Source organism: Parasteatoda tepidariorum, chromosome 5 (assembly GCF_043381705.1).
Source record: "Parasteatoda tepidariorum isolate YZ-2023 chromosome 5, CAS_Ptep_4.0, whole genome shotgun sequence".
In the NCBI taxonomy this organism is placed as follows: domain Eukaryota; kingdom Metazoa; phylum Arthropoda; class Arachnida; order Araneae; family Theridiidae; genus Parasteatoda; species Parasteatoda tepidariorum.
In genome coordinates, this window is record NC_092208.1 from 205,691 (window position 1) to 216,924 (window position 11,234).

Sequence of the window (11,234 nt, forward strand, 5' to 3'; positions counted from 1 at the left end):
GCATAGAAATTCAAATTAACATTAGGTAGATATAAAGTGTCAAGGGGAGAAATACTTTTTTGTCATAAAAATGTTTTCGAGATATTACTATTATTATTTTTTTTAAAATGGTGATTACAACTTTCAAGCAGCACATCAAACTATAGATGCCTCCATTTTAAAGATATATGTAGCTTAAATTGGAATCATTCTTTTAATGCACTTTAAATAGTGTGAAGTAATGTCTATATCCGAACTTAATGTTGAAAAATTTCAAAAATTGCGTTAATGAATGCTTTTTTCAAGTTGTGTTTCCCAAACTTATGACTTTTGTGTACCCTTTCTAAATTTTTTGTAACGCTGTGTACCACTCATAAAAAATGCATGCATTTTTTACTATAAAAAAAGTGCACTAGAGTTAAAAATCACAACTGGCTGTTGATACCATTAATTATTAACTGCTTACTCAGTAAAAAAATAGCCAATAAAAAAATACGTAATCATAAATTTTCATGGCTAGCTTTAGTTTTAAATAAAATTTTCGTTCGTTCCAAGATATTTCGCATAAGAACGCGTACCCCCGCTGAACTGTTCCCCTGGGGGTACGCGTACCACACTTTGGGAAACACTGGAGTAAGGTATATATGCGAGTGTTTCATAATTCTATGAGATCCATTTGAAACTGTTGTCCTATAAAATAAAGCTACTCAAACTTTTCGGAAATACTCATGCATGTTTAGAAATATATATTTTTTAACTTATAATCTCTCTATTGGAAAACAAGTTTTTATAATTTTTAGAGGCGAAACTGTTTCTATATTTAATAAGTGTGTGCCAAATTTTTCGAAAATACCAATGTATGTTTAAAACAAATTTTTAGACATTTTTTTTAAACAAATATTAATTCTTTCAAATTGTGTGCCAAAAAAATTGTGTGCCAAATTTATCGAATTCATTTTAGTCTTGTATGGGAGAAAAAAATTGTAATTATTTAATAAAGAATAATTAAAATAGAGTTTTTCTTTGTTCAACTAAGTAGGAATTGAATCTAAATTAATTTTTTTTTATATATATTACTTGTTTCATCTTATTTTATGACATGGTGTAGAACATATTGTTAAAATTCCTCGCCAAATAAAGCAAATACGCGGAATATTTTTTTTATTTTATTATCATAATGTTGGACAATTCTTTTTTCGGTTTTGTTAGATTGTCACTAGGTACCGTTTTCTCAGCTTATTTCCCGAAGGCAACATTTCTCGGAGAAAATAAAATGAATTTAATATTCTGAAGCCCTAAAGAGCTCATAACGTTCCTTATTTCAAAAATAGAAAGTTCAGCGATGAATTCTGATGAATAAATATACTCTTTCTTGACCCACTGATATTCTAAAAATATAAATAGCATATTTAAATGTCTCTAAAAATACGCGATAGGTAATGTTGGACGAGGCGAGGAAGAAAGAAAAAAAATGGCGAATCACGTGTTTGAATGCAAAGGTTGAATGGACTGTACAAAACTTGTAAAACAACCTCTTTTATCTCTCATTCATCGCATTGAATGGAATTTTATTGGCAGTTTTCTACTCGGTTTTAAATTTATAATTAAATACCTGTTCATCACTCTTGGGGCACTTTAGGATTCTATAACATATCATAGTGTTCGAACTAGAATACGTCACAGGTGGCCAGCATCCAAGGTTTCGTGGCCAAAATTAGTATTTCGATAAAATTTGTTTCGAAATTTGAGGGAGTTTTATGTGCAGGTAAATTGAATTCATAGTTGAAATTTTGAAATACACTAAAAATACTCAAAAGAAAAACAAAATGGCGGCTGAAATAGGGCGAGCAAAAATAAAAAAATTATAATAAAGTACGTTTAAATAATTCAATATAGCAATGAAAATATAATAATTTTCGTCATTTTATATTAAAAATGAAAAGCAAATTATATTTCCGAAGTAATATTACAAAATAACGCGAAAACATGAAAAAAACAAACATAATTTTTGTTTTTTGGTATATTGAGTCCACCTTTGCAATACGGGCAAAATGAGGCAGGTTTTTTCGAAAGAAGAAACATCAAAGAAGACAATAAAAAAAGTTTAGCTCATGATCTCGTGGAACTTTTTGGATCAAAGTTTCGAAAGTCATTCAAACATGGTAAAATGTCAAATGATAAGATATAAACTATAAGTGTGTCAAAAGTATTAACTAATCCAACACATTGAAAAATTGTACTATCATTTCAGACTCATTACTCTGATAAAAATGTAAACAGTAAGGTGAAATTCCTATATATATTTCTGAAATGAAAATTTAAAAGTTACACTAAAAAAAAAATTTTTTTAAGCATATTTTTCATGACATTGTACTCTCGTCGATCCAAAAAGAAAATTATAANTAATAATATAGTACGTTTAAATAATTCAATCTAGCAATGAAAATATAATAATTTTCGTCATTTTATATTAAAAATGAAAAGCAAATTATATTTCCGAAGTAATATTACAAAATAACGCGAAAACATTAAAAAAACAAACATAATTTTTGTTTTTTGGTATATTGAGTCCACCTTTGCAATACGGGCAAAATGGGGCAGGTTTTTTCGAAAGAAGAAACATCAAAGAAGACAACAACAAAAAGTTTAGCTAATTATCTCGTGGAACTTTTTGGATCAAAGTTTCGAAAGTCATTCAAACATTGTAAAATGTCAAATGATAGGATATAAACTATAAGTTTGTCAAGAGTATTAACTCATCCAACACAATGAAAAATTGTACCATCATTTCAGACTCATTACTCTTATAAAAATGTAACAGTAAGGTGAAATTCCTATATATATTTCTGAAATAAAAATTTAAAAGTAACATTTAAAAAAAAAAAATTAACATATGTTTCATGACATTGTACTTTCGTCGGTCCATAAAGTAAATTATAATGTTTGGAATGATTATGAATACTTAATTTGGAATATATTAAAACTGCCTACACATATTTTAGTTGAAAATTTAATTTTTGACTTTTGACCAAAGATCATGGTCTTCTGGCCCACAGTGACATGACATATTAATATATTCAATAATTTAAACACATTTTAACTACCCTCAAAACTCAATAAACATAACATAAAGCATTTTTAAACATGTAGAATTTTAAAAAAAAATGTATTCTTCAAATTCAGTTGCATTCTTCAAATAATAAAACAAGTCATATAAAAATAAGTATATGAAGTCAATTCCTGCAAAGAAATATTTTATTTTAGTTACTTTTTATTCAATAATTGTAATTTTTTTTCATGCATTCAATATTAATTAATTCATTAAATTTAATGAATGAATTAATATTAGAAAAAAACTGCATTAACATCTACTACAAGTTTTTAAAAAAAATGTTATTTGAACTTGAATGAATAAATAAAAAGTATTTTATAAACGACTGAAAATTAGAACATGTATAGGGAACTAATAACAGGAATTAAATAATTTTCAAAACCACGGAAGCTAATTAAAATAATTAAATTTTAAAAAAAAACATAAATGTATAACAAATCAAGAAAAAAATTCAAATGATGCGAAATATTTCGTCAAAATTAACAGTTATTAAAAAAAACTTTTCAATGTGCATCAGTCATAACCAGTTTAAAAGATGCTGTATTACAATACTGTGTCATTCTCAACTCTTTCAATTATCTAATATATATAATTCTCTTACGTGGCTCCCAAATTTTGGCTGTATTTCTTTTCCGCCAGTGGCAACGTCTGCTTTGTTTTGTTTACGCTACTATATATCTTACACCAATGACCAATGACGACCCATGATTGCCGCTAAAAATTTCACATGCCAAATCTAGCTGAGGTGGCTCAGCATATAGCGCTTTTAAAAACGGAAACTGAAATAACCAGAGAGCATCAGCTGCGGCAATCTCATAATGTGAAGCTAGGCAGAAGTGAGTAGTCTTCGTCGATAGATCTCTATTTTAGTATTTTGTCGAATTCGCTTTTTTTCACGAATTTATATATTACGAATTTATTTGACGGTTTTTGATTTATAACACGAATTATACTATAGCACATTTCTAATAGGTTTAACGAATTACATGACATTTATTTGAATTCAAATTTATTTTAATGACTTAGTATTTACTAAAAAGATGTAATTTTTTTTTAAAAAAAAAGTTGTTATATGGATTTGAATGATTGTTTTGAATTCTTAGAATTTTGTGCATTTGCAATGTACCTAAGTTAGTAGCGAGCGAAGAGAGCTTGGTTTGTGAAGCAAACCATATAAGATGGAACCAAATAAGGTTACATGAACAAATTTGAAGAAAAAAAATTGGAATAACAAACTGGCTCATGTTTACTTAATCTCTCATTATTCTCTTATACTTAATCTATAAGTCAATTTCTTGTTCAAAACTATTTTGAACATAGGTGTAAATTTAAGTTCGCCAGCTAAGCTCGTCTCGTAAAGTAGTGAAGCAAAAGTAGTTTGTAAAAGTATAACTATATTTGAAAAAAAGGCAAGGATAGCCTGGTCGGTAGGGCGCTGGGCCCATGTCCGAGAGTTCATGGGTTCGAACCCCGCCGGCCGAAGACTCCCCGTGTAGTAAAGTGACTGATGCACGTTAAATCTGTCGAGTCGCAAAAGTCCTCCATGTTCCCATAACAAATCAAAACCTCTGGGGGTACTGGATTGGAGATCGATCGTTCTCTGATTTCAGGTCAAAATTATGATCTGTGGATGAATGAATGGGTCCGCCCTATAAACGAGTGCGACGTATGGTGTGGCAGAAGTCGAATTCTTGGCCATAGATGGCGCCACTGGAAAACGAGAACAATCGCATCCGCCTAAGCAGGCAAACGTCAACAGCAACAACAAAATTAGTAGGTAACTACATTTGCAACAAATTAGTTCTAGTTCACTACATTTGTAACAAAGTAGTTGTTGTAAACTACAAAAATAAAGTAGCTTTTCCGTTGTGCGATCGGAATATAATCGATATCGTTACTTAAATGAGTGGGATTTTAAAGTGTCATCTATAACTTTTCACTGAAATATTTTTACAATAGTTGAACGCACACAAAAAAGTAGTTTACTAGTGTAAAATTACATATATTTTTCAACTTTCATGTTATGACGACGAGAAATACAGAGATCTGCTACTTGCTTAAGAGTTCATAGAGGAAGTTTACCGAAAAGCTGATCATCAATTTTATTTTTTCAGTTATTTATGTAATAAAAGAGTTCGCTTTTGAAAGAAAAAAAAGCGTTTCTTTAAGGATTATACGATTTTAAATTGTAAAAGTAAAAAGAAAAAGAGTTTTTTTTAAAAAAAGTATATATAATAACTTTTGTTTTAACAATTTTAAAATAGAATGGGAAAAGTAGTGAGTTATCGAACGAAACTAGATTTTTAGTTTTTTCAGAACACTTAACCATGCAATGGTTAAGCACCAAATTTTGTATGTTGAAACAAAAATTAAAATTCTGCTTTAAAAAAAAATTCGAAAAAGTAGTAATCTTGAAGTAAGAACGTTAACACTTATTAAAAAAAAAGAATAAAAAGTAAAGTTACAGGACTTTCCATTACACAATATAATTTTACTGATAAATGAAAGTTCAAGTGTTCCTTACGTGATTTGTTTGCAAACGATAATTTTTTATTTTTCACATGTTCACTCAATTCATTGTTTACTTCTCATTATGGAATTCTTACGTCAATTCTGCAGAAAATAATGAAGAAAGAAAAGAACTTTTTGTTAATTATTATTTAAATTCTAAAGGTGAAACGGCAATTCTATTAAAGGTCAGGTTTTCAATATGCGAAATGTCACTAATGAATGCTTTTTATACTTGAGACTGTTTTAAATTTCAAAAAGAATGCTCGTCGCATTGTTTTACATCTGGGAATGCATTCTTCATTGAAAACCTTATTTACAAGGATATTTAGACAACCAAGAAAAAATGTATATATCTGAATAGAATATGCCTCTTTTTCTACGTAAGTATGATAAGTAAAAGCTATACGAAGATTTTACAAAACCCTCTTTTCCAACAAATTTAAAATATTTTGAATTGGTTGATAAGCGTCATAAGCATATTGTTACTGGTAATTTAAACATTATAGGAAACTTAGAACTTAGGAATTTAATGATAAAAATCACAAAATTTAGATAATTTACCATTTATCGAAATTTAGATAATTTACCATTTATCAAAATTTAGATAATTTACCATTCATCAAAATTTAGATAATTTACCATTCATCAATTAATAAAATTCTTAAATACTTTCTTAACGATCCATTATTTTTGTGTTTAAAGATATGAAATAGATTCTCTTTACCTTTAGGTATGGACTGTTTAATATTGCTTTAAAAACTTTGTTTTCAATAGTAAGGAAAATTTAAATAACAGTAACAATTCAACACATTTTATTAAAATGGATTGATCCATTAAGAAACTACAAATAAATTTTGTAATTACCCCCAAGGCTAACAATAATTGGCAATTTTCTGTAAAAAAATTCTACGTTGAACTTTTAAATAAGGAGTTAAAAAATAGAAAGAAATTTAAGCTTAATAATTTTAATAATAATATTATCATTAAAAAAAATTTTAGCTTTATATAAGAGGTCAAAAATAAAAATTAACACAATATTTAATTATGAGTCCAAAATTTCATAAAATTCCCTTAGAACTTAAAACAATCACTCGTGGGTCTAATGCTAATCTAACTAAACCTGGCACCATTTTCTCTAACTACTTAAATTAAAATTATGAACAATATTAATAAAGAAAGCTTGTCTTAGATTATCGCTCATAATCAGCCCATTTTAGAATTTATAAAACAAAATAAAATTAATTCTCTCGCTATTTTCAATAGCATTTATCCTTTTGTATACTAAAGTATTGAGTTATTATTATGATTTTAAAAAATGTCCTTTATCTCGATTTTGTTTATTGAGAAATTCTAATTCATTTTTGCCTTTTTTAATAATAATCTTTACAGTGGAGAACGTATTTTTTATTCAAATTAATGACCACAAGGATCTCATTTTTTCATCTCTCTTACATATATTTTTATTATTTTCTTTTCCACCTTTTAGTTTCTTTTTTTTTTTAATAATTTTTTTTAAAAAATATTTTATTTTATTAATTTTCATTTCATGTTTTCTCTATATTTTTATCTTATTTTAAAAGTTTTATATGCTTGCAGTTTATGCACAGTAAATGAAACTTGTTATTTTTCTTAATTTTCTTTTTATTCTTTTTAGTCTTTATTGCTATGTGACTTTTTTTTAAATTTAAACTTTACTCGTAATAAAAAGAAAAAGTATTCTTATTTTTGGACTTTACTCGTAATAATAAAAAAAAGTATTCTAATTTTTGAACTTTAATCGTAATAAAAAAAAGAAGTATTCTAATTTTTGAACTTTACTCGTAATAATAAAAAAAATGTATTCTAATTTTTGAACTTTACTCGTAATAAAAAAAAAACTATTCTAATTTTTGAACTTTACTCGTAATAAAAAAAAGAAGTATTCTAATTTTTGAACTTTACTCGTAATAATAAAAAAAAAGTATTCTAATTTTTGAACTTTACTCGTAATAAATAAAAAAATTATTCCAATTTTTGAACTTTACTCGTAATAAAAAAAGGAAGTATTCCAATTTTTTAACTTTACTCGTAATAAAAAGAAAAAGTATGGTAATTTTTGAACTTTACTCGTAATAAATAAAAAAAGTATTCCAATTTTTGAACTTTACTCATAATAAAAAAAGGAAGTATTCCAATTTTTGAACTTTACTCGTAATAAAAAGAAAGAGTATTCTAATTTTTGAACTTTACTCGTAATAAAAAAAAAAGTATTTTAATTTTTGAACTTTACTCGTAATAAAAAAAAAGAAGTATTCTAATTTTTGAACTTTACTCGTAATAATAAAAAAAAGTATTCTAATTTTTGAACTTTACTCGTAATAAAAAGAAAAAGTATTCTAATTTTTGCTACATCATTTCTAAAATTTGGTGGCAGACAAAAGTGGTGCCGCAGCACAGAGGTTGAGAATCACTGCTCTAGATAGAGATACCGATAGTGTGAACAAGAAGATGGTTATACTCAAGGGGGAGGGGGGTAATAACTCCAAATTGCCTCAGGTCCAGAAAGGCCTGAATTCTCTCTGTTGCATGCATTACTTAAGATTCATTTAATTCGCAATTAATGCGCGAAACAGCATTCCATCAACCCCCGAGGGTCGGCGAGCGGACATCGTGTCGCGTGCTGTCATCCAATGACGTTTGAGGCATGCGCTAACACTTTTTTATATAGGTTGACGTGGTCATTAAGCACTTCACGAATCGAACAAAAAAAAAAGAATATTTTTTTTTTCTTCTTTTGTACGTGTGTTTGTCCGGAGAAGAATTCTTTTAGCTGAGGCCTAATCAGTGCGGAGAAAATGGGGCCGCGTCCAAAATAGCCATTCCTACCCGGAAGAAAGTGGCCCAAAGAAGCAGAACCTAAGAACGATTCTTTTTTAACTCTCATTAAGTTCTCTCGACGAAGAAAGAGTATGGAATGTCCCTTTTTATTGCTTATTCGAAACAAAGCGTGTTAATTATTTAGATGAGGACACTACTTATAGTTTAATACAGCCTTATGATCTAAGATTCTATGTAAAATCTTAATTATCAGGTGATACTATCAGTGCCGGATTAAGCGCACGCGGGGCCCCCTAGGGCCATTCAAAATTTTGGGGCCCTTAGATTAAATTTTTTTTCTCGTATATTTTTTATTTATTCAAATATAAAAGTATTTATGTATCTTTTCGTTTAAGAAGGCATATTTAAAATAAAAATAAATTATAATAAATTAAATTTTACTTTATTTTGCTAAATTAGAACTAAAAAAATTTATTATATTTTATTAATATCTATTTCAAATAGATTTTTTTTTAAAAATCATTGTTTTTCGCAATTTTTTTTAATTTATTTTCAAAAATTTTTTTTTAAGGGAGCCTCTAATCATTGGGGGCCCCAGGTCATGGCCCAGTCTGACCTTATGGATAATCCGGGCCTGGTCACACCCGTTTAAAGGCCGGACCTATTCAATTATCCACGGATAGTCATTTTGACTTGAACCTGAGAACGATCCATCTCCAATTCAATACTTCCTAGAACTATAGTTATGGGAACACAGAGGACTTTGTGACCCGGCAGACTGAACGTGCACCGGTCACCATTTACTACGAGGGGAGTCTTCGGTCGGCTGGTTTCGAACTCTCATTCTCACGAACGTGAGTCCAGCGCCCTGCCAACGAGGCTTTTTCGGTCATTCTTTTTTCTTTCTTCTCTTTTTAATTGAAATAATTGTAATTTTATCTACTTCATTAAATCGGTAGTAAAGATAAAATCAGAGAAGAGAATCTTTTTGAAACGAGTGTTTTCTCTACAAATCTGTTTTTTTTGTAGTCCCTGAAATGTGAAGCCGTGATTAGAAATTTGAAAAAGGAATGATTTATAGAAAAAGAAATTTGGAGGAAATGTACAATGAAATAAACTGACATTTAAAATTTTAGTTTAACTGGTAATAATAAAACTTTAAATGCTGTAGGAAAAAAATGAACCGAATGAATCAAAAATGACGAAATAAATGGATACATTTCTAAATCTTTCATTTTAAATTGGTTTAATGCTCGATCTAAATTGCATGTTCCAAAGCTCCATCAAAATATCCCATTCATGAAATAAAATCGCTTGGTTGAATGACGCATCACGCAATCGTGACATTTTTAAGAGGAGCGCCATCTATCGACGGGAAACAAATCATGGTTCACTTCCTGAACTGTCATTATTTAGTTACTTTTGAATTTGTTCTTCCGTTTCCATCTGTGCCTTTTATGAAACATCAACAACAAAAAATATCCATTTAAATTTACTTGTAAATTTAGAGAAACATTAAATCGTATACGAACCTTTAGTAAATTAAATTTGTATATTCTTTAAATCATATACGAACGTTTGCAAGGGCGCCGGCAGCGGGGTGCAAGAGGGTGCACTTGCACCCCCCTAGCTTTTTTTTTTTCTTTTAAACAATTAAAGCGATACAGAAAAACAATTTTGTTATAAAAAATTTCATTGAAAATATTTTTATTCAAAAACAAATAATTAAATAATTGATACATAACAATTAAAAAATTGTTTAATCAAACAAGAATTGTAATCGTCTTGTTTGTTCAAATCTGTTTATAACTTTTTCAATGAATTCTGAGTCATCTGATTCTTTTCTTATGCACACTGAGCATGCTCAAACTTGGCAGATATCTAAGCTTATATTTTTAAATTTCATTTAATAAAATATTAATAATATTATATTTTCTATTAGTTATTTAGTTTAACAAAGGTGTATAACACAAACTGACTTTTCACAACTGTAAAACTTAATCAACACAATAAATACCAATGTTAAGCGTGTACAAACACGTTAGTATACGAAACAACTGTTTGTAGTTATTTGTGTTTCAAAGTCAGTAGCTATGCCAGCTCCATCAGCACAGCTTCTCGTGGCAAAATTTGCAAGTACAAGAAATTCGTACTTTTTTAAAAATATCTTGTTAACAATGAAGAAATGTATCTTGAAAAAAATTAACAGATGAAGGTATATGTAATAACAAAAAAAAATGCAATAACAGAACATTTTAAATTTTTTTTGGAGGTGGGAGTAGATTTTTAGAGGACTGCACCCTCTTATATATTATTCTGCCGGCGCCCTTGAACGTTTGATTTGATAATCTGGAATAAAATTGGATTGTTCAACAGTTTGAACTACTGTAGTCGTAACTTTTTTTACGTTGTCTGTAGTGTAGTGAGTTATTTTTTTAAAAAAGTAGTACAGTAAGTAGTGCGATACAAAAAAAAACTTAGTTTGTAGTGAATCCTGGCAAATATTTTTTATGTATACAGTCGGACCTCTATTTAACGAGCTTCCCATTTTCGAATTTCTTCTCTATTTTGCGAATTTTTTCGAGAAACCAAGAACATTTTGGAAATTTCTTCGCAAAATAACTTCCAAATAGCGAAGTGAATTTTCTATTGAACGAACTTTTCCTTGAGATCCACTTTAACTATTTCCGTAAAATTCCAGAACATTTTCACCTTGTTAACGGATTTTATGGGGGAAATGCCCTTGAATAGATTTTTGAAGTCACTTCACTTTTAGAGAAAGCAATAATCCCTTTCCCTTCCATTTTTTTTTTTT